This window comes from Delphinus delphis, chromosome 3 (assembly GCF_949987515.2).
Source record: "Delphinus delphis chromosome 3, mDelDel1.2, whole genome shotgun sequence".
Lineage (NCBI taxonomy): Eukaryota > Metazoa > Chordata > Mammalia > Artiodactyla > Delphinidae > Delphinus > Delphinus delphis.
Window position 1 is genome coordinate 83,138,265 of NC_082685.1, and position 25,432 is coordinate 83,163,696.

General features: G+C 38.1%; 1 protein-coding gene across 1 annotated transcript in view; it reads left to right on the forward strand.

Annotated features, from left to right (window-relative positions):
* TMEM232 (transmembrane protein 232) overlaps nucleotides 1-25,432 on the forward strand; it is a 378,932-nt gene that overhangs the window by 319,792 nt on the left and 33,708 nt on the right.

Consider the following 25,432-nt stretch of genomic DNA (forward strand, 5'->3'; position numbering starts at 1 on the left):
ATGAATCATCCCAAAATTGAGGTGGTGGACTTTGGAAGCAATGATATATATATTTTTTTCCTTTTTCTCTTTTTGTGAGTGTGTATGTGTATGCTTCTTTGTGTGATTTTGTCTGTATAGCTTTGTTTTTAACATCTGTCCTAGGGTTCTGTCTGTCCGTTTTTTTTGTTGTTGTTGTTTTAGTATAGCTTTTAGCGCTTGTTATCATTGGTGGATTTGGTTTTGGTTGCTCTTTTCTTTCTTATTTTTATTACTTTAAAATTTTTTTATTTTTAATAATTATTTTTTATTTTAATAACTTTATTTTTTTCTTTCATCTTTTCTCCCTTTTCTTCTGAGCCATTTGGATGGCAGGGTCTTGGTGCTCCAGCTGGGTATCAGGCCTGTGCCTCTGAGGTGGGAGAGCTAAGTTCAGGACATTGGTCCACCAGAGACCTCCTGGCTCCACATAATATCAAGCGGCAAAGGATCTCGCCCAGAGATCTCCATCTCAATGCTAAGACCCAGCTCCACTCAACGACCAGCAAGCTACAGTGCCGGACACCCTATGCCAAACAACTAGCAAGACAGGAGCACAACCCCACCCATTAGCACAGAGGTGGCCTAAAATCATAATAAGGTCACAGATACCCCAAAACACACCACCAGATGTGGTCCTGCCCACCAGAAAGACAAGATCCAGCCTCATCCACCAGAACACAGGCACCAGTCCCCTCCACCAGGAAGCCTACACAACCCACTGAACCAGCCTTAGCCACTGGGGGCAGACACCAAAAACAACAGGAACTACGAACCTGCAGCCTGAGAAAAGGAGACCCCAAACACAGTAAGTTAAGCAAAATGAGAAGACAGAGAAACACACAGTAATGAAGGAGCAAGATAAAAACCAACCAGACCAAACAAATGAAGAGGAAATAGGCAGTCTACCTGAAAAAGAACTCAGAGTAATGATAGTAAAGATGATCCAAAATCTTGTGAATAGCATGGAGAAAATACAAGAAACGTTTAACAAGGACCTAGAAGAACTAAAGAGCTAACAAACAATGATGAACGACACAATAAATGAAATTTAAAATTCTCTAGAAGGAATCAATAGCAGAATAACTGAAGCAGAACAGATAAGTGACCTGGAAGATAAAACAGTGGAAATAACTACTGCAGAGCAGAATAAAGAAGAAAGAATGAAAAGAATTGAGGACCATTGAAGAGTCCTCTGGGACAACATTAAACACACTAACATTCGAATTATAGGGGTCCCAGAAGAAGAAAAGGAAAAGAAAGGGACTGAGAAAATATTTGAAGAGATTAGAGTTGAAAACTTCCCTAATATGGGAAAGGAAATAGTCAATCAAGTCCAGGAAGTGCAGAGAGTCTCATACAGGATAAATCCAAGGAGAAACATGCCAAGACACATATTAATCAAACTATCAAAAATTAAATGCAAAGAAAAAATGTTAAAAGCAGCAAGGGAAAAACAACAAATAACATACAAGGGAATCCCCATAAGGTTAACAGCTGATCTTTCAGCAGAAACTCTGCAAGCCAGAAGGGAGTGGCAAGACATATTTAAAGTGATGAAAGAGAAAAACCTACAACCAATATTACTCTACCCAGTAAGGATCTCATTGAGATTCAAAAGAGAAATTAAAACCTTTACAGACAAGCAAAAGCTAAGAGAATTCAGCACCACCAAACCAGCTTTACAACAAATGCTAAACGTCTCTAGGCAGGAAACACAAGAGAAGGAAAAGGGTCTGTGGTACTTTAATTTGCTAGAACATGCTGTGCTATTTAGCCAGATTCAACAAAAATAGCAGTTGGAACTTCTCTCAGTATTTTAGCACTTACTTGTAAACAAATTTTCTCTTAAGTAGACTGCTGAACTATAGATAATGATTATATATCTCATTGTATTTCAAAAAAGATCTCATACTTGGAAATATATTACATTATTGGGCTTTTAAAATACCAAATGTGCAATAAATGCTGTTCATAAATACTTATTAAATATTAATAATAAACACTATAAGGAATGTAAAGGGATATAAGAGTTCCTAGAAGGGAAAGAAACTTCATGCTGGAAAAAATTAGGAGATGTTTAATTGATAGGAAGTCACTTAAGTTAGGCCTTAAGGAGGAAATAGATTTTGAACATGGGAAAAAAATTCTATGTGAAAAGAACAGTATAAACAAATCATAGAAGCAGAGAATTATGGGAATGTTTGAAAATAGTGATTAGAAGATTTAGGCACTGAATGAGGAAAAAGTGAAAGATGAGGTAAAATATGATTGCTATGGCCAGATAATTGTCACCCTTGCAACCCCCCGAGCTTTCCTTTTTAAACTATGAGGAACCATCAAAGTTTTAGGGCTATTGAAACACATCATAAAATAACAGGATTTATTAATAAAAGCAACATCTAAAAGGCATATTTTCAGGGTGTATTTAGCTTCAGGAAAATATGCTGTGTTCTGGAGATAAAATAAGGGGGAGTATTCCTTGCTCTCAAGGAATTTTGAGTTTAAAGGAAGAGGTAGATGCACAAACAAAAAACATGAATTATAGGTTGACAGATACAGGGTACTAAGGAAGCAGAGGAGAAAATGATATCATAGGGCAACTCTAGTTCCAAAAACAGATAAATCTAGAATTATCAGTGGCTTAACACAGCAAGTATTTATTTCTTGTTCCATCAGAGCCAGATATAGTGGTCCTTTTCCGATGGCCTACTGTGTGGTCATTCAGGACCTACCTAGGTTCTTTCATTTTGTAATTTTACCTTCCTCTAGGTCTTCCAAGTCATTTGTACTAGTGAGGATAATCAAGAGAGAGGCACAGTTACCTAACTAGGCTTCAAAGCTTCATATTTACTCCACTGATGAGAACTAATAGAACTGGAAATGTGGTCTAGCTGTGTGTCTGAGACAATACAGTGGGTTTTGGTGAATACAGTGGAGTCTCTGACTGAGAACAAAGCTGACTATGGGGTAGAAATGGGGAGGCCCAGGAATGATAGAAATCACTGGCATAGTTGTATTTGGTTGCTTACATCTGGCATTTGTTCTGATCAGTTAGAATGTATCAGTCACCTGCTCTGAGCGGCTAGTGCTCATGTCATTCAGCTGTTAAATATTTTGATTAATTTCCACAATTTACCTACACTTGTGAGGGTAAACAGTGAGGGTGAATCCACGAGATCTACTTTATCAAGGCTGAACAAGCAATAGGTTATAAGATGGACCAAAAGTTCAGAGATTTGGAGGTAATAATTTAGGAGGCTGTTTCAAAGGTACAGGTGCGTGTGTGAAACATGACCAGAGATTATACAGTAAAGATGAAGACCAGGCAGAAAACCGAACATAGCTTCAGGAAGCTATTTGGATGTGAAAAGCAAGAGAGGGAGAAGAGTAAACTAACTAACTAACTAAAGCAAGCCAGGGATGTTGAGTCTAGATAGTTGAGAGGTTGACAGTGCTTTTACCAAAATAGGGAACAAGGAAAAGGGATAAATTTTAGAAGGATTCATTAGATTATTTCCATTTTGAAGGCAAGAATCTGCTTTATAGTCCCAGAATCTGACACAGAGTTGAGCACATGGTAGGTGCTCTGGAGATATTCATTTAATTGATGATAAATGAAAAAAATTACTTCAGTTTTAGATATACTGCGCTTTTGGTGTCACTTAGATGTTCAGGTAGAGATGACCACCCAGTAGTTGCAAAGGTGTAAGCAGAGTAAGGAGGTGATAAAAATCTCCTGGGGAAAGGTAGTAATTAAATCTACATGATTACAGTGAATGGAGTGACAGCAAATAGAGAAAACTTTGGAACAACACCTATAGCTACAGGGGAAGAAAATTCAGGGAAGGCACAACCACAGGTGGAAGAGGAGAGATGGAAAGAAAAAATGTCTCAGAACAGAATTTTAAAACGGGGTAGTTAGGCATATTCTGTGACATGGACTTGTTAAGAACAAAGAACAATCATTTCACTTCACAATTCGAGGTTAAAAATCAGTTATATATTTTATTAATTTTGTAAATGGTTTTCTTTCTTTCATTACTTTTTTCTCTTTTTAAATTTTTTGGACCTGAAAACACAACAGTATGTATCATGAAATTACAAATTGTGTATGATCACATCTCCTTGAAATTATTGCTCTTAAACTTGGCATATTTTCTTCAGGTCACTTTAAATATATGGAACTAGTCAGTGGAAAATGCATCAGTTGTCAAATGCACCATTTGGCAATATAAAATTACCTTCGTTGAACTGTTTAATGATTTTTGCCTTAAATTCTACTTTGTCTGAAAATAGGATTGCAACTCCTGATATGTTAATGTTTGGATTTCCCTAACAGATCATTTTTATTCCTTTTCTCTTTTAATTTTAATATCATTTGGTTTCAACAGTCTCTTGTCAGCTACATTAGTTTAATTTTTCCTTTAGCTTCTATAGAACTAGTGGCATTTACTTTTATTGTTACAATTTGTGTCTTCTACCTTTTTGTTTTATATGCTATGTTTTGAATGACTGTTTTCATTTTCTATTTAGAATTTGGTGTTCCTATTTTGATTTACTGCAGTGATTAGGAAGGCATGTATTGTTTTTTAATTTTTCTCATGATTACATTCACAGTTCTTAAAAAATGCTATATGTCAAAGACTATCAAAGGCAATAATAAAATATATATTTTGCATCATATCCTCCTTTTGATCATTTCCCCACTCCATATGAGAGAGGGAATGTAACACATTTTTACTTCTTTTTGCTCCATTTTCTCATATTTTAAAACTATAATGTGTATTTTAAGATCCATATAATACTATTTAAATTTAGTAAATATTTTCTCTTTAAGCAACATTCTAATTTTATCCAACTTTTAAAAAAAATTTATTGGAGTATAGTTGTTTTACAATGTCGTGTCAGTTTCTGAAGTCAGGGAGCCTGATTCCTTCAGGTCCTCTTTTTCCCCCCAGGGTTGCCTTGGCTATTTGGCGTCTTTTGTGTTTCCATACATATTGTAAAATATTTTACTCTAGTTCTGTGAAAAATGCCGTTGGTAATTTGATAGGGATTGCATTGAATCTGTAGATTGCCTTGGGAAGTATAGGCATTTTGACAGTATTGATTCTTCCAATCCAAGAACACGGTATATCTCTCCATCTGTTCGTGTCATCTTTGATTCATCAGCATGTTATGGTTTTCAGAGTACAGGGCTTTTGCCTCCTTAGGTAGGTTTATTTTTAGGCATTTTATTCTTTTTGACGCAGTGGTAAATGGGATTGTTTCCTTAATTTCTGTTTCTGATCTTTTCATTGTTAGTGTATAGGAATGTAAGAGATTTCTGTGTATTAATTTTGTATCCTGTAACTTTACCAAATTCATGGATGAGCTCTAGTAGTTTTCTGGTAGCTTCTTTAATACTTTCTATATATAATATCATGTCATCCAAAAACAGTGACAGTTTTACTTCTTTTCCAATTTGGATTCCTTTTATTTCTTTTTCTTCTCTGATTGCCGTAGCTAGGACATCCAAAACTATGTTGCATAAAAATGGTGAAAGTTGATATCCTTGTCTTGTTCCTGATCTTAGAGAAAAAGTTTTCAGCTTTTCACCATTGAGAATGATGTTAGCTGTGGGTTTGTCATATGTGACCTTTATTATGTTGAGGTAAGTTCCCTCTATGTCTACTTTCTGGAGAGTTTTTATTGTAACTGGGTGTTGAATTTTATCAAAAGCATTTTCTGCATCTATTGAGGTGATCATATGGTTTTTATTCTTCAGTTTGTTAATGTGGCATACCACACTGATTGATTTGTAGATACTGAAGAATCCTTGCATCCCTGAGATAAATTCCACTTGATCATGGTGTATGATTTTTTTTAATGTGCTGCTGGATTCAGTTTGCTAGTATCTTGTTGAGTATTTTTTGCGTCTATGTTCATCAGTGATATTGGACTGTAATTTTCTTTTTTTGTGTGGTATCTTTGTCTGTTTTTGGTGTGAGGGTGATGGTGGCCTCATAGAATGAGCTTGGGAGTGTTCCTTCCTCTGCAATCTTTCGGAAGAGTTTCAGAAGGATAGGTGTTAGCTCTTCTCTAAATGTTTCATAGAATTCATCTCTGAAGACATCTGGTCCTGGACTTTTGTTTGTTGGAAGTCTTAAGTCACTGTTTGAATTTCAGTACTTCTGATCGGTCTGTTCATATTTTTAAATTTCTTCCTGATTCAGACTTGGAAGGTTATACCTTTCTAAGAATTTGTCCATTTCTAGGTTGTCCATTCTTTTGGCATATAGTTGCTTGTAGTAGTCTCTTATGATCCCTTGTATTTCTGTGGCGTCCATTGTAATGTCTTCTTTTTCAGTTCTAATCATTTTATTGATTTGAGCCCTCTCCCTTTTTTTCTTGATGAGTCTGGCTAGAGGTTTATCAGTTTTGTTTATCTTTTTCAAGAACCAGCTTTTAGTTACATTGATCTATTCTATTGTTTTCTTCATCTATATTTCTTTTATTTATGCTCTGAAATTTATGATTACTTTCTACTAACTTTGGGTTTTGTTTGTATTCTTTCTCTAGTTGCTTTAGGTGTAAGGATAGGTTGTTTATTTGAGATTTTTCTTGTTTCCTGAGGTAAGATTGTATTGCTATAAACTTCCCTCTTAGAACTGCTTTTGCTGCATCCCATAGGTTTTGGATCATTGTGTTTTTGTTGTCTTTTGTCTCTAGGTATTTTTTAATTTCATATTTTATTTCTTTAGTGATCCATTGGTTGTCTAGTAACATATTGTTTAGCTTCCATGTGTTTGTTTTTTACAGTTTTTTTCTTGTAGTTGATTTCTAATATCATAGCATTATGGTTGGAAAAGATGCTTGATATCATTTCAATTTTCTTAAATTTACTGAGGCTTGTTTTTTGGCCCAGGATGTTATCTATCCTGGAGAATGTTCCATGTACACCTGAGAAGTAAGTGTATTCTGCTGGTTTCAGATGGAATGTTTCAAAATATCAAATAAATCCATTTGGTATAATGTGTCATTTAAGGCTTATGTTTCCTTATTGATTTTCTGTCTGGATGATCTGCCATTGATATAAGCGGGTTGTTAAAGTCTCCCACTATTATTGTCTTACTGTTGATTTATTCTTTTATAACTGTTAGCATTTGCCTTATATATTGAGGTGCTCCTGTGTTGGGTGCATGTATATTTATAATTGTTATATTTTTTCTTAAATTGATCCCTTGATCATTATATAGTATCCTTCTTTGTCTCTTATAACATTCTTCATTTTAAAGTTGTTTTGACTGATATGAGTATTGCTACTCCAGCTTTCTTTTGATTTCCATTTCCATGGAATACCTTTTTCCATTCCCTCACTTTCAATCTGTATGTGTCCCTAGATCTGAAGTGGATCTCTTGAAGAAAGCATTATATGGGTCTTGTTTCTGTATCCTTTCAGCCAGTGTATTTCTTTTGGTTGGAGGATTTAATCCATTTACATTTAAGGTAATTATCGATATGTATGTTCTTGTTGCAATTTTGTTAATTGTTTTGGATTTGTTTTTGTAGGTCTTTTCTCTTCCTTTCCTCTTTTGTTCACTTGTGACTTGATGACTATATTTAGTACTGTGTTTGGATTGTTTTTTTCTTTTTTCTGTCTGTATCTGTTGTAGATTTTTGGTTTGCCGTTCCCATGAGGTTTTGATATAGCAGTCTATATAAATACAAGATTAAGTTGCTCTTCTCTTAATTCCCGATGCATTTCCAATATCCTGCATTTGTAAATCATAATTTCTGGTTTTGACATCATATTTGTGTGTGGATGATTTCCTACCTTTATGTTTGACTTTGCTGGTGAGCTTTCCCATTTGTAATTTTCTTGTTTCTAGTTGTGGCCTTTTTTTTTCTGCCTAGAGAAGTTCCTTTAGGATTTGTTGTAGAGCTGGTTGGATGGTGCTGAATTCTCTTAGCTTTTGTTGTCTGTAAAGCTTTTGATACCTCCACCAAATCTGAATGAGTGCCTTGCTGGGTAAGAGAATTCCTGGTTGTAGGTTTTTCCCTTTCATCACTTGAAATGTATTGTGCCACTCCCTTCTGGCCTGCAGAGTTTCTGCTAAAAAATCAGCTGATAACCTTATGGGGATTCCCTTGTATGTTATGTGTTGCTTTGCCCTTGTTGCTTTTTTTTTTTTTTTTTTGTGGTACACAGGCCTCTCACTGTTGTGGCCTCTCCTGTTGTGGAGCACAGGCTCCGGACACGCAGGCTCAGCGACCATGGCTCACGGGCCCAGCCGCTCCGCGGCATGTGGGATCTTCCCAGACCAGGGCATGAACCCATGTCCCCTGCATCGGCAGGCGGACTCTCAACCACTGTGCCACCAGGGAAGCCCTGCCCTTGTTGCTTTTAATATTTTTTCTTTGTCTTTAATTTTTGTCAGTTTGATTAATATGTGTCTTGGAGTGTTCCTCCTTCCGTTTATCCTGTGTGGGACTCTCTGTGCTTCCTGGACTTGAATGAGTGTTTCCTTTTCCATGTTAGGGAAGTTTTCAGCATATATCTCTTCAAGTATTTTCTCAGGTCCTCTTCTTTTTCTGGGACCCCTATAATTTGAATGTTGGTGTGTTTAATGTTGTCCCAGAGGTCTCCAAGACTGTCCTCATTTCTTTTCATTGTTTTTTCTTTTTTCTGTTTCATAGCAGTGATTTCAGCACTCTGTCTTCCAGCTCACTTATTCATTCTTCTGCGTCATTTATTCTGCTTTTGATTCCTTCTAGTGTATTTTTCATTTCAGTTATTGTACTGTTTATCTCTGTTCTTTATAGCTTATAGGTCTTTGTTAAACAATTCTTGTATCTTCTCAGTCTGTGCCTCCATTTTTTTCTGAGATCTTGGATTATCTTTACTATCATTACTCTAAATTCTTTTCAGGTAGGTTGCCTATCTCCACTTCACTTAGTTGTTTTTCTGGGGTTTTATCTTTTTCCTTCATCTGGAACATATTTTTATGCTGTCATTTTGTCTACCTTTCTGTGTTTGTGGTCTCCCTTCCACAGCCTGCAGGATTGTAGCTCCTGTTGCTTCTGGTGTTTGCCCCCTTGTGGGTAAGGTTGGTCCTGGGGCTAGTGCTGGCTTCCTGGTGGGAGGAACTGGTGCCTGCCCACTGGTTGGTGGAGTTGCATCTTGTCCCTCTGTGTGGCAGGGCCATGTCAAGTGGTGTTTTTATAGGTGGCTGTGGGGTCAGAATGACTTTAGGCAGCCTGTCTGCTGATGGGTGGGGCTGTGTTTCCACCCTGTTGATTCTTTGCCCTGAGGCATCTCAGCATTGGAGCCTTCAGGCTGTTGGGTAGGGCCAGGTCTTGGTGCCAAATGGTGACCTCCAGGAGAGCTCATGCTGATCAATATTACCTGGGGCCTCTTACACCAGTGTCCTTGCTCCTCCAATGAGCCACAGCCAAGCCTTGCCTCCCAGCAGACCCTCCAAGACCCGCAGGTAGGTCCAGCCCCGGCTCCTATGGAGTTGCTGATTTGCCCTGGGTCCCAATATATGTGAAACCTTGTGTGCACTCTCCAAGAGTGGAGTCTCTGTTTTCCCCAGTCCTGTGGAGCTCCTGCACTCAAGACCTGCTGGTCTTCAAAGCCAAATGCTCTAATGGGGGCAGGGGTCCTCTTCCCAATGCTAGACCCTCAGGCTGGGGAGCCTGACATGGGGTTCAAAACTCTCACTCTTGTGGGAGAATCTCTGTGATAAAATTATTTTCCAGTTTGTGGATCAACCACCCAGTGGATATGGGATTTGATTATGTTGCAAAAGCAACCCTCCTAACGTCTCATTGTGGTTTCTTCTTTGTCTTTAAATATACCATCTTTTTGTTAGGTCCAGTCTTTTTTTTCAATGGTTGTTCAGCAGTTAGTTGTGATTTTGGTGTTTTCATGTGAGATGGTGAGCTTAAGTCCCTCTGCCATCTTGTCCAGAATCCAGGGGCTGCTTTTAGTTTGAATGCTTTCTGCCTCTTTCCTCAGTTTGTGCTGGCCATTATCCCCTTGACATGGGGTGTGCAGGTGTGACGGCCCTTGTGTGCTCCTGGGATGGCAGGGGCAGCGCTTGGCACCTGCTTGCAGGTCTTGTAGCAGTGACTGCAGCCAGTGCACTCCTGGAATAGTGGGGGCAGAGCTTAGCACCTGCTCTCGGATCTCCTAGGGTGGCTGCAGCCTGCACCCCTCTGGGACAGTGGGGGTAGTGCTTGGTGCCTGCTCATGAGTTTTGTAGCATTGGCAGCAGCTGCAGAGACTTGTATTTGCCCCCGCAGCTCCTTTAGGCAGTGTCCTGTTGCATGAGAGCACTCACACAGAAATTAGCTCTTATGATGCTCCCACCCCTCTTTTCCTGTGCCCCCCAATAATAGCACCTTGCCTCTCTGGTGGGCCTAGACTTCTTCCGAGTACACCCTCAGTTGCCAGAATCCAACCTCTTCAGCCTGTCTCTATGCAGCCAACCCCGGTCTTCTCCCCAGGTCTGACCTCTGAAGCCTGAGCTTCAGCACCCAGCCTGAACTTGCACCAGTGGAGGAACGTCTCAGGCTGGTGAGCACAGGGGGGCAGTGCCAACCTTCTGTGAAGGTTACTCTCCATTTTGCCTTCTACAAACCAGTTGCTGCCCCCTCCTCCTAGGCTCCAAAGCTCCCCCTCCATCCAGGCTGATCTCCCCACTGGTGAGGGGGCTTCCTTGGATGTGGGAGCCTTTCCTCCTTTACCGTTCCCTCCCTGGGGCATGGGACCCATCCTGATTCCTTTCTTTTTCTTTTTCCTTTTGTCCTACCCAGTTACGTGGAGGTTTCCTTGCCCTTTCAGAAGTCTTCTGCCAGCATTCAGTAGAAGTTCTGTGTGAATTGTTCCACTTTTAAATGTATTTTTAATGTTTTTGTGAGAGAAGGTGAGCTCCATGTCCTACTCCTGCACTATATTGAACTGTTAACTCTCCAACTTTTAAATAAACTTTAAAACAATTATTTAGACTGAAATTTGTGTTTGATTTGATTCAATGTTCACTGCTAGTCCTTGACTAGATGTTAGTTTCTGGAACTACATAACAGATCATTTTCCTCAAAGAGTTTAGAGTCTAATGGCTTCTTCTCAATACTATTACTCATTATTTTTTTTAATTAATTTCTATTGGAGTATAGTTGTTTTACAATGTTGTGTTCGTTTCTACTGTACAGCAAAGTGAATCAGCTATATGTATACTTATATCCCCTCTTTTTTTGGATTTCCTTCCCATTTAGGTCACCACAGAGCATTGAGTAGAGTTTCTTGAGCTATACAGTAGGTTCTTATTAGCTATCTATTTTATACATAGTATCAAGAGTGTATATATGTCAATCCCAATATCCCAATTCATCCTACCCACCTCTTTCCCCCCTTGGTGTCCATACGTTTGTTCTATTTCTCCTTTCCAGATAAGATCATCTGTACCATTTTTCTAGATCCCACATATATACATTAATATACGATATTTGTTTTTCTCTTTCTGACTTCAGTCTGTATGACAGTCTCTAGGTTCATCATATCTCTACAAATGACCCAATTTCATTCCTTTTTATGGCTGAGTAATATTCCATTGTATATATGTACCACATCTTCTTTATCCATTCATCTGTTGATGAACAATTTATGTTGCTTCCATGTCCTAGCTATTGTAAATAGTGCTGTAATGAACATTGGGGTGCATGTGTCTTTTTTAATTATGGTTTTCTCTGGGTATATGCCCAGGCGTAGGATTTCTGGGTCATATGGTAGTTCTATTTTTAGTTTTTTAAAGAACCTCCATACTGTTCTCCATAGTGGCTGTATCAATTTACTTTCCCACCCACAGTGCAAGAGGGTTCCCTTTTCTGCACACCCTCTCTAGCATTTATTGTTTGTAGATTTTTTAATGATGGCCATTCTGATTGGTGTGGGGTGATACCTCATTGTAGTTTTGATTTGCATTTCTCTAATAATTAGTGATGTTGAGCATCTTTTCATGTGCCTCTTGGCCACCTGTATGTCTTCTTTGGAGAAATGTCTGTTTAGGTCCTCTGCCCTTTTTTTTTTTCTTTTTTTGTGGTACACGGGCCTCTCACTGTTGTGGCCTCTCCCGTTGTGGAGCACAGGCTCCTGACGCGCAGGCTCAGCGACCATGGCTCATGGGCCCAGCCGCTCTGCAGCATGTGGGATCTTCCCGGACCAGGGTACGAACCCGTGTCCCCTGCATTGGCAGGTGGACTCTCAACCACTGCGCCACCAGGGAAGCCCTATTCCATTTTTTTAAACTGCTTTTACCATGTATTGATCTCTTACAATGGCACTTCATATTTTCATACCATTCTTCCTCATCTCACATTTTTTTCTGACTTTCCTTATGATTTTCAGCTCCTATTTTATAGATATTAGATCTTACATCCTATTGAGTGCCAAGTAGTTTTCTGTATCTTCTTTCAGATTCCTGCAGGAAATAATTTAAGTCTATTTTCTTCTGGATATATGGGATATTCTTCTGGATATATGGGATGATCATTCTTCTTGCCTTTCAGTAGTTTAGAGATTCTTTTGGAAGTTCTTTTCTACTTGCCATGTATTAAAGAGAGTTCTGTATAGGACTGGTGTTTCCCAACAGACAAGATTTACAGATTGTCCTTGTGTCCCTCTTTATACATTTGCATGCAAGTGGAAGCCCTTACTAAGATCTGTAGCTTGGTGGCACACTGATAACCAGAGTGCCTAGCATGGTTCCCAGTCTCCAATAGGCTTTGATCTAATGTGGCTATGCTGGAATGTGAGGAAATTATTTTCCTATCCATTCTACCTGGATCTCAGATCTCTAAACAGTGCTATTATCCTCAGTCTGTTTGGGAAACAGGGCCCTTCCTAAATCTGCAAGATTCTTCTCCCCCTGCCCCCAACAGAATTTTATTTGTGGTGAGTAACCTTTGTAGAATACAATATAATCCTGCCCATCAATTTTTAAATTACTTTTTAGGACCTACAGGAGCTAACTGTGTGTATGGAAGAGCTGATGAGGGTAGGGGGAAAGTGGCTCTCTAAGTGCTGCAAAAATCAGTACTTGTATTGATGGCTGGTAAAGACCTTGGGAGCAAATCATTATAGAATGACGACTGTCTACTTTCATGAGAGCATTTTCCCCATTTCTGTTTGAAGAGTACTGGTGGGTCCTCCATTCTATTTTGAAATCCAGTTCCAGTGACTTCTGTGTCACTAAAGATTGCCTCATAGTAAATATAGATTCTGGGTTATGCTCCACTTTTCAGCATGCTCCCCTGATCAAATCCCAATCAAGAACATATTATAATGGATAAGAGTGGGAGCGTTATTATATGGATACTGCAAACCTAGCATTAGTGTATTTTAAAAATATGACTAATTTCCAGAATTTGGTCCTTAGCTATTATTAGTAACAAATTTCTTGTAATATACCTCACAGTTATGGAAACATGCCTGCATGTTAAGAAATCATATTTGAGAAGTACTGGAAAAACACTGGTGGAATCTTAATATTTAGGCATTCTCAGTAGTTTAGCCTCAAGCCTAAAGTCCTATATTATTATGTTCTCTGACCAGAAACAGTTGAGTCATTCAGGAGCAGAAAAGACAGGAAAAAATATGACATCTTATATTTCTCCTTAGCCCACCCCAGATCTGTATAGTTGCTATGGCAATCAGTTGCTCCTCTGGTAAGACAACTCTTCCAATCGTTCATATTCTCTGCCACTGTTCTGTTTCAATACCTCTTGAAATGGTCCCACATCATTAAGTATTTCTTGTTCAATCTGCACAACTGTCAGAGTAATGCTTTTGAAACAGAATTTTGATCATACTATTTCACTGCTTAAAAGCCTTCAAAGACTGCAAGGATGTTATAATGAATGAAGGTAATGTCTTCATATAGAACAGTCAAATTCGGAGCCCCTATTTTCCATCTCTGTTGTTTCCACTTTCCCTGTTTCCTTCCTCTTCCTGAGAGCCAGAGTGACACACCTCAGGTACGAGATTGGACAATGTCCCTGTCTAGTATTAAAGAAAAAGCCTATAGATACTGATATTTGGGGGGTCCCCAAGAAAATGGCTTCATTTCTGTGCTAGGCAACCCCTAAAAAGGCCTCCAATTATCCCTGCTTCTTGATATTTACACCCTTGCATACTCCCTTTTTTGTTTTTAATTTAGTTTTTATTTTATTTTGTAGTTGACTTACAATGTTGTGTCAGTTTCAGGTGTACAGCAAAGTGATTCAGTTATACATATACACATATCCATTCTTTTTCAGATTCTTTTCCCATCTAGGTTACTACAGAGTATTGAGTAGAATTCCCTGAACTATACAGTAGCTATACAGTAGGTCCTTGTTGACTATCTATTTTATATATAATAAATTATATATGTTAATCCCAACCTTCTAATTTATCCCTCCCTACCAAATTTCCCTTTTTGTAACCATAAGTTTGTTTTTAAGTCTTTGAGTCTGTTTCTCTTTTGTAAATAAGTTGATATGTATCATTTTTTTAGATTCCACATATAAGTGATATCATAGGATATTTGTCCTTTTCTGACTTCACTTAGTATGATAATCTGTAGGTCCAACCATGTTGCTACAAATGGCATTATTTCATTAATTTTTTGGCTAAGTAATATTCCATTGTGTGTGTGTGTGTGTGTGTGTGTGTGTGTGTGTGTACCACATCTTCTTTATCCACTCATCTGTTGATGCACATTTAGGTGGCTTCCATGTCTTGGCTATTCTAAGTAGTGATGCAATGAACATTGGGGTGCATGTATCTTTTCAAATTCTGGTTTTCTCCAGATATATGCCCAGGAGTAGGATTGCTCGATCACATGGTAGTTCTATTTTTAGTTCTTTAAGGAACCTCCATACTATTCTCCATAGTATCAATTTACATTCCCACCAACAGTGTAGGAGGGATCCTTTTCTCCACACCCTCTCCAGCATTTATTGTTTGTAGACATTTTCATGGTGGCCATTCTGACCAGGGTAATGTGATACCTTATTGTAGTTTTGATTTGCATTTCTCTAATAATTAGTGATGTTGAGCATCTTTTCATGTGCCTCTTGGCCATCTGTATATCTTCTTTGAAGAAATGTCTGTGTAGATCTTCTGCCCATTTTTTGATTGGGTTGTTTTTTTGGTTGGTTGTTTGTTTTGATACAGAGCTGCATGAGCTGTTTGTATATTTTGGAGATTAATCCCTTGTCGGTTGCTTCATTTGCAAATATTTTCTCCAATTCTGTGTGTTGTCTTTTCATTTTTACAGTTTCCTTTGTGGTACAAAAGCTTTTAAGTCTAATTAGGTCCATTTGTTTATTTTTGTTTTTATTTTCATTACTCTACAACGTGGATTCAAAAATATGTTGCTGTGATTTACATCAAAGTGTGTTCTGCATATGTTTTCCTCTAAGAGTTTTATGGTATCTGGCCTTACATTTAGGTCTTTAATCCATTTTTATTTTCTTTTTTGTATAGTGTTAGAGAATGTTTTAATATAGCTGTCCAATTTAACATGTAGCTGTCCAATTTTCCCAGCAGCATTTATTGAAGAGACTGTCTTTTCTCCATTGTATATTCTGGCTTCCTTTGTTGTAGATTAATTGACCATAGGTGTGTGACCTTATTTCTGGGTTTTCTTTCCTGTTCCATTGATCTATATTTATTTTTTTGTGCCTGTACCATGTTGTCTTGATTACTGTAGCTTTGTATTATAGTCTGAAGTCAGGGAGCCTGATTCTTCCTGCTCTATTTTACTTTCTCAGGATTACTTTGGCTATTCAGGGTCTTTTGTGTTTGCACAGAAATTTAAAATTATTTTATTCTAGTTCTATGAAAAATGCCATTGGTAATTTGATAGGGATTGCATTGAATCTGTAGATTGCCTTGGGAAGTATATACATTTTAACAATATTGATTCTTCTAATCCAAGAACATGGTATATCGTTCCATCTGTTTTTGTCATCTTTGACTTCTTTCATCAGCATCTTTTAGTATTCAGAGCACAGGTCTTTTGCCTCCTTAGGTAGGTTTATTCCTAGGTATTTTATTCTTTTTGATGAGATGGCAAATGAGATTGTTTCCTTAATTTCTCTTTCTGATATTTCATTATGTATATAGGAATGCAAGAAATTTCTGTGTATTAATTTTGTATCCTACAACTTTACCGATTTCATTGATGAGCTATAGTAGTTTTCTGGTAGCTTTTTTGTTTTCTATGTATATTATCATATAATCTGCAAACAGTAACAGTTTTACTTCTTTTCCAATTTAGATTGCTATTATTTCTTTTTCTTCTGTGATTGGCATGACTAGGACTTCCAAAATTTGTTGAATGAAAGTGCAACAGTGGACATCCTTGTCTTGTTCCTGATCTTGGAGGAAATACTTCATCTTTCACTGTTGAGTATAATGTTAGTTGTGGGTTTGTCATATATGGCCTTTATTATGTTGAGGTAGGTTCCCTCTATGCCTACTTTCTATAGAGTTTTTATCACAAATGGGTGTTGAATTTTGTCAAAAGCTTTTTCTGCATCTGTTGAGATGATCATATGGTTTTTATTCAGTTTGTTAATGTGGTGTATCACGCTGATTTATATGCAGCTATTGAAAAATCCTTGCATCCCTGAGATATATCCCACTTGATCATGGTGTATGATCCTTTTAATGTGTTGTTGGACTCAGTTTGCTGAGGATTTTTGTGTCCATGTTAATCGGTGACATTGGCCTGTAATTTTCTCTTTTGTGATGTCTTTGGTTTTGGTATCAGGGTGATGGTGGCCTCATAGAATGAGTTTGGGATTGTTCCTTCCAATGTAATTTTTTGGAATAGTTTCAGAAGAATAGGGATTAACTCTTCTCTAAATGTTTGATAGAATTCACCTGTGAAGCCATCTGATCCTGGACTTTTGTTTGTTGGAAATTTTTTTATCACAGTTGCAACTTCAGTACTTGTGATTGGTCTGCTCATATTTTATATTTTTTCCTCAATCTGTCTTGGAAGCTTGTACATGTCTAAGAATTTGTCCATTTCCTCTAGGTTATCCCTTTTATTGGCATATAGTTGCTTTTAGTAGTGTCTTACAATCCTTTCTATTTCTGTGGTGTCCATTGTAACTTTTCCTTTTTCATTTCTAATTTTATTGATTTGAGGCCTCTCCCCCCCTTTTTTTGATGAGTCTGGCTAAAGGTTTATCAATTTTGCTTATCTTTTCAAAGAACCAACTTTTATTTTCATTGATCTGTTGTTTTCTTTATCTCTATTTCATTTACTTCTGCTGTGACCTTTATGATTGCTTTCCTTCTAACTTTGGTTTTGTTTGTTCTTGCATCTCTAGTTGCTTTATGTGTAAGTTTAGGTTGTTTATTTGAAATTTTTCTCATTTCATGAGGTAAGATTGTATTGCTATAAGCTTCCCTCTTAGAACTGCTTTTGCTGCATCCCATAGGTTTTGGATCATTGTGTTTTTGTTGTCATTTGTCGCTAGGTATTTTCTGATTTCCTCTTTGATTTCTTCAGTGACCCATTGGTTGTTTAGTAACATATTGTTTAGCTTCCACGTGTTTGTGTTTTTTACAACTTTTTTTCTCGTAGTTTATTTCTAATCTCATGGCGTTGTGGTTGAAGAAGATGATTGATATCATTTCAGTTTTCTTAAATCTACCAAGGCTTGCTTTGTGGCCCAAGATGTGATCTGTCCTGGAGAATGTTCCATGTACACCTGAGAAGAAAGTGTATTCTGCTGCTTTCAGATGGAATGTTTTATAAATCTCAAATAAGTCCATTGGTCTAATGTGTCATTTAAGGGCTGTGTTTCCTTATTGATTTTCTGTCCGGATGATCTGTTCATTGATGTAAGTGGGTTATTAAAGTCCTCCACTATTATTGTCTTACTGTTGACTTCTTCCTTTATGGCTGTTAGCATTTGCCTTATATTTTGAGGTGCTCCAATGTTGGATGCATATATATTTACAAATGTTATATCTTCTTCTCAGATTGATCCCTTGATCATTATGTAGTGTCCTTCTTGGTCTCTTGTAACATGCTTTATTTTAAAGTCTGTTTTGTCTGATATGAGTATTGCTACTTCAGCTTTCTTTTGATTTCCACTTTCATGGAATAACTTTTTCCATCCTCTCACTTTCAATCTGTTTGTGTCCCTACATCTGAAGTGGGTGTCTTCTAGATAGCATATATAGGGGACTTGTTTTTGTATCCATGCAGCCAGTCAGTGTCATTTGGTTGGAGCATTTAATCCTTTCACATTTTAGGTGATCATCAATATCTATGTTCTTCTTGCCATTTTGTTAATTGTTTTGAATTTGTTTTTTGCAGGTCTTTTTTCTTCCCTTCCTCTTTTTTTCTCTTCTCATGTTTTGATGACTGTAGTGTTGTGTTTGGATTGCTTTTTCTTTTTTGTGAGTGTACCTGTTGAAACCTGAGTTTTCATTTGCAGTTCCCATAAGGTTTTGATATAGCAGTTTTATATATATATATATATATGTGTGTGTGTATATATATATATATGTGTGTGTGTGTACATATATAATGTTTTAAGTTGTTCATCTCTTAATTTCCAATACATTTCCAATATCCTGCATTTGTATTCTCCTCTTCTCACAATTGCAGGTTTTGATATCATATTTGTGTGTGGATGACTTCCTACCTTTACTTTATGTTTGCCTTTACCATTCATAATTTTCTTGTTTCTAGTTGTGTCTTTTCCCCTTCTGCCTAGGCAAGTTCCTTTAGCATTTATTGTAAAGTTCCTTTAGTGTTTATTGTATTGGATGATGCTGAATTCTCTTAGCTTTTGCTTGTCTGGAAAGCTTTTGATTTCTCCATCAAATGTGAATGAGAGCCTTGCTTGGTAAGAGTATTCTTTTTTTTTTTTTTTTTCAGTACACGGGCCTCTCACTGCTGTGGCCTCTCCCACTGCGGAGCACAGGCTCTGGACGCACAGGCCCAGTGGCCATGGCTCACAGGCCCAGCTGCTCCGCAGCATGTGGGATCCTCCCGGACCGGGGCACGAACCTGTATCCCCTGCATTGGCAGGACTCTCAACCATTGCCTCACCAGGGAAGCCCGGTAAGAGTATTCTTGATTGTAGTTTTTCCCCATTCCTCACTTGAAATATATTGTGCCACTCCTTTCTGGCCTGCAGAGTTTTGCTGAAAAATCGGCTGATAACCTTATGGCAATTCCCTTGTATGTTACCTGTTGCTGTGCCATTGTTGCTTTTAATATTTTTTCTTTGTATTTGTCAGTTTGATTAATATGTGTCTCGGTGTGTTCCTCCTTGGTTTTATCCTTTATGGAATTCTTGCATGTCCTGGGCTTGAATGTGTGTTTCCTTTCCCATGTTAGGGAACTTTTTCATCTATTATCTCTTCAAATATTTTCTTAGGCTCTTTCTATCTCTCATCTCTTTCTGGGACCCCTATAATGCAAATGTTGTTGAGTTTAATGTTGTCCCAGAGACCATCCTCATTCTTTGTTCTTTATTCTGTCCCACAGCAGTGATTTCCATCAATCTATTTTCCAGCTAACTTATTTGTTCTTCTGCCTCATTTATTCTGCTATTGATTCCTTCTAGTGTATTTTTCATTTCTGTTATTGTATTGTTCATCTCTGTTTGTTCTTTAAAGCTTCTAGGTCTTTGTTAAACATTTCTTGTAACCTCTTGGTCTTTGCCTCCATTCTTTTTCTGAGATCTTGGATCATCTTTACTATCATTACTCTGAATTCTTTTTCATGTAGATTGCCTATCTCCACTTCACTTAGTTGTTCTTCTGGGGTTTTATCTTTTTCCTTCATCTGGAACATATTTCTCTGCCTTCTCACTTTGTCTAACTTTCTGTGTTTGTGGTCTCCTTTCTGCAGGCTGCAGGATTGTAGTTCTTCTTGCTTCTGGTGTCTACCCCCTGGTACATGAGGTTGCTCCAGAGGTTTGTGCAGGCTTCCTGGTGGGAAGGACTGGTGCCTGCCTCTGGTTGGTGGAGTAGCATCTTGTTCCTCTGTTGGGCAGGGCTGTGTCAAGTGGTGTGTTTTTAAGTGGCTGTGAGGTCAGGATGACTTTAGGCAACCTGTATGCTGATGGGTGGGGCTGTGTTTTCACTATGTTGGTTGTTTGGCCTGAGGCATCCCAGCACGGGAGCTTTAAAGCTTTTGGTTGGGGCCAGGTCCTGGTGCCAAAATGGTGACCTCCAGGAGAACTTACACTGGTGAATATTTCCTGGGGCTTCTGCCACTATTATCCTTGCCTCCACAGTGAGTCACAGCTGACTTCTGCATCCCCAGGAGACCCTCCAAGACCCTCAGGTCAGTTCAGCCCAGCCTCCTTAGAGTCACTGCTTTGCCCTGGGTCCCAGTGTATGTGAAACATTTTGTGCACTCTCCAAGAGTGGAGTTTTTGTTTCACCCAGTCCTGTGGAGCTCTTGCACTCCAGGTCCGCTGGCCTTCAAAGCCAAATGTCCTGGCAGCGCCTCTTCCCAATGCTAGATCACCAGGCTGGGGAGCCTGATGTGGAGCTCAGAATTCTCCACCTCATTGCTGCTTCTTTTTTTGGGTGTAGAATATCTTTTTTGTAGTTTCAAGTCTTTTTTGCCAATGATTCTTCAGAAGTTAGTTGTGATTTTGGTGTTTTCCTGAGAGGAGGTTAGCTCAAGTCCTTCTGTGCATCTTGTCTCCTGCCTCTTGGTATTTCTCCTTATACTGACTTTAATCCAAAGTCACCCAGTGTGATTGATAGGCAGAATAGTAGCCCTTCAAAGATATCACATTCATGTGCCTGGAATCTGAAAATTTACCTTTGGCTTCCCACCTGGCCGTTGAGGGGCAGACACAACTTCCACAATTCTGGGCAGCCGCAGAGGCAACCAGCTCTCTATATGGAGATGCAGAAGCCACGATTAGAGCCCATGAGTGTGCCTACTTTTTTTTTTTTTTTTTTTTGAGTATGGACTGGACTTTTGATTCACTTCTAAAGAATAGAATATGACAGAAGTGAGGAGATGCCATTTCCAAGATTGGGCTACAAAAGACAGTGGCTTCTGTCTTAGAGACTCTCAGTCAATAACTCTGAGGGAAATCATCTGTCATGTTGTCCCAATAAGAGTTTTGAGTGGCAAGAAACCATCAGCAGCAAGGAATGAGGCTCACCAACCATCACATGAATAAGCTTGAAAGTGGATCCTCCGCCATTTGAGCTTTGAGATATTTGCAGCCTCTGCCAACATCCTGATCATCAGCCTTTTGAGAGACCCTGATCCAAAGACCAGGCCCAAATTCCTGACCTAGAAAAACTGAAATGATGAATATTTGTTGTTTTAAGTTGCTTATTTATGGGTAATTTGTTATTCAGTAACAGATAATTAATATAACCACTACCTAATCACTCCATGATGAGGGCCATTAATCAATAAGCCCCAACAATCCACCCATAGCTTCCCTTTGCCATTTTACTATTTTTTTTTTAACATCTTTATTGGGGTATAATTGCTTTACAATGGTGTGTTAGTTTCTGCTTTATAACAGTGAATCAGTCATACATAAACATATGTTCCCATATGTCTTCCCTCTTGAGTCTCCCTCCCTCCCACCCTCCCTATCCCACACCTCCAGGCTGTCACAAAGCACCGAGCCAATATCCCTGTGCCATGTGGCTGCTTCCCACTAGCTATCTACCTTACTACGTTTGTTAGTGTGTATATGTCCATGACTCTCTCTCGCCCTGTCACAGCTCACCATTCCCCCCTCCCCATAACCTCAAGTCCATTCTCTAGTAGGTCTGCGTCTTTATTCCTGCCTTACCCCTAGGTTCTTCATGACATTTTTTTTTCTTAAATTCCATATATATGTGTTAGCATACGGTATTTGTCTTTTTCTTTCTGACTTACTTCACTCTGTATGACAGACTCTAGGTCTATCCACCTCATTACAAATAGCTCAATTTCGTTTCTTTTTATGGCTGAGTAATATTCCATTGTATAGATGTGCCACATCTTCTTTATCCATTCATCCGATGATGGGCACTTAGGTTGTTTCCATCTCCGGGCTATTGTAAATAGAGCTACAATGAACATTTTGGTACATGACTCTTTTTGAATTTTGGTTTTCTCAGGGTATATGCCCAGTAGTGGGATTGCTGGGTCATATGGTAGTTCTATTTGTAGTTTTTTAAGGAACCTCCATACTGTTCTCCATAGTGGCTGAACCAATTCACATTCCCACCAGCAATGCAAGAGTGTTCCCTTTTCTCCACACCCTCTCCAGCATTTATTGTTTCTAGATTTTTTAATGATGGCCACTCTGACCAGTGTGAGATGATATCTCATTGTAGTTTTGATTTGCATTTCTCTAATGATTAATGATGTTGACCATTCTTTCATGTGTTTGTTGGCAGTCTGTATATCTTCTTTGGAGAAATGTCTATTTAGGTCTTCTGCCCATTTTTGGATTGGGTTGTTTGTTTTTTTGTTATTGAGCTGCATGAGCTGCTTGTAAATTTTGGAGATTAATCCTTTGTCAGTTGCTTCATTTGCAAATATTTTCTCCCATTCTGAGGGTTGTCTTTTGCTCTTGTTTATGGTTTCCTTTGCTGTGCAAAAGCTTTGAAGCTTCATTAGGTCCCATTTGTTTATTTTTGTTTTTATTTCCATTACTCTAGGAGGTGGGTCAGAAAGGATCTTGCTGTGATTTATGTCATAGAGTGTTCTGCCTATGTTTTCCTCTAAAAGTTTGATAGTTTCTGGCCTTACATTTGGGTCTTTAATCCATTTTGAGCTTATTTTTGTGTATGGTGTTAGGGAGTGATCTAATCTCATACTTTTACATGTACCTGTCCAGTTTTCCCAGCACCACTTATTGAAGAGGCTGTCCTTTCTCCACTGTACATTCCTGCCACCTTTATCAAAGATAAGGTGTCCATATGTGCGTGGGTTTATCTCTGGGCTTTCTATCCTGTTCCATTGATCTATCTTTCTGTTTTTGTGCCAGTACCATACTGTCTTGATTACTGTAGCTTTGTAGTATAGTCTGAAGTCAGGGAGCCTGATTCCTCCAGTTCCTTTTTTCGTTCTCAAGATTGCTTTGGCTATTCGGGGTCTTTTGTGTTTCCATACAAATTATAAAATTTTTTGTTCTAGTTCTGTGAAAAATGCCAGTGGTAGTTTGATAGGGATTGCATTGAATCTATAGATTGCTTTGGGTAGTAGAGTCATTTTCACAATGTTGATTCTTCCAATCCAAGAACATGGTATATCTCTCCATCTATTTGTATCATCTTTAATTTCTTTCATGAGTGTCTTGTAATTTTCTGCATACAGGTCTTTTGTCTCCTTAGGTAGGTTTATTCCTAGATATTTTATTCTTTTTGTTGTAATGGTAAATGGGAGTGTTTTCTTGATTTCACTTTCAGATTTTTCATCATTAGTATATAAGAATGCCAGAGATTTCTGTGCATTAATTTTGTATCCTGCCACTTTACCAAATTCATTGATTAGCTCTAGTAGTTTTCTGGTAGCATCTTTAGGATTCTGTATGTATAGGATCATGTCATCTGCAAACAGTGACAGCTTTACTTCTTCTTTTCCGATTTGGATTCCTTTTATTTCCTTTTCTTCTCTGATTGTTGTGGCTAAAACTTCCAAAACTATGTTGAATAAGAGTGGTGAGAGTGGGCAACCTTGTCTTGTTCCTGATCTTAGTGGAAATGCTTTCAGTTTTTCACCATTGAGGATGATGTTTGCTGTGGGCTTGTCATATATGGCTTTTATTATGTTGAGGAAAGTTCCCTCTATGCCTACTTTCTGCAGGGTTTTTATCATAAATGGGTGTTGAATTTTGTCAAAAGCTTTCTCTGCATCTATTGAGATGATCATATGGTTTTTCTCCTTCAATTTGTTAATATGGTTTATCTTGATAGATTTGCATATACTGAAGAATCCTTGCATTCCTGGAATAAACCCCACTTGATCATGGTGTATGATCCTTTTAATGTGCTGTTGGATTCTGTTTGCTAGTATTTTGTTGAGGATTTTTGAATCTATGTTCATCAGTGATATTGGCCTGTAGTTTTCTTTCTTTGTGACATCCTTGTCTGGTTTTGATATCAAGGTGATGGTGGCCTCATAGAAGGAATTTGGGAGTGTTCCTCCCTCTGCTGTATTTTGGAAGAGTTTGAGAAGGATAGGTGTTAGCTCTTCTCTAAAAGTTTGATAGAATTCGCCTGTGAAGCCATCTGGTCCTGGGCTTTTGTTTGTTGGAAGATTTTTAATCACAGTTTCAATTTCAGTGCTTGTGATTGGTCTGTTCATATTTTCTATTTCTTCCTGATTCAGTCTTGGCAGGTTGTGCCTTTCTAAGAATTTGTCCATTTCTTCCAGATTGTCCATTTTATTGGCATAGAGTTGCTTGTAGTAATCTCTCATGATCTTTTATTTCTGCAGTGTCCGTTGTTACCTCTCCTTTTTCATTTCTAGTTCTATTGATTTGAGTCTTCTCCCTTTTTTTCTTGATGAGTCTGGCTAGTGGTTTATCTATCTTGTTTATCTTCTCAAAGAACCAGCTTTTAGTTTTATTGATCTTTGCTATTGTTTCCTTCATTTCTTTTTCATTTATTTCTGATCTGATTTTTATGATTTCTTTCCTTCTGCTAGCTTTGGGGTTTTTTTGTTCTTCTTTCTCTAATTGCTTGAGGTGCAATGTTAGGTTGTTTATTCAAGATGTTTCCTGCTTCTTAAGGTGGGCTTGTATTGCTATAAACTTCCCCCTTAGAACTGCTTTTGCTGCATCCCATAGGTTTTGGGTCGTTGTGTCTCCATTGTCATTTGTTTCTAGGTATTTTTTGATTTCCTCTTTGATTTCTTCAGTGATCACTTCATTATTAAGTAGTTTATTGTTTAGCCTCCATGTGTTTGTATTTTTTACAGATCTTTTCCTGTAATTGATATCTAGTCTCATGGCGTTGTGGTCAGAAAAGATACTTGATACAATTTCAATTTTCTTAAATTTACCAAGGCTTGATTTGTGACCCAAGATATGATCTATCCTGGAGAATATTCCATGAGCACTTGAGAAAAATGTGTATTCTGTTGTTTTTGGATGGAGTGTCCTATAAATATCAATTAAGTCCATGTTGTTTAATGTATCATTTAAAGCTTGTGTTTCCTTATTTTCATTTTGGATGATCTGTCCATGGGTGAAAGTGAGGTGTTTTAATTCCCCTACTATGAATGTGTTACTGTCGATTTCCCCTTTTATGGCTGTTAGTATTTGCCTTATGTATTGAGGTGCTCCTATGTTGGGTGCATAAATATTTACAATTGTTATATCTTCTTCTTGGATCGATCCCTTGATCATTATGTAGTGTCCT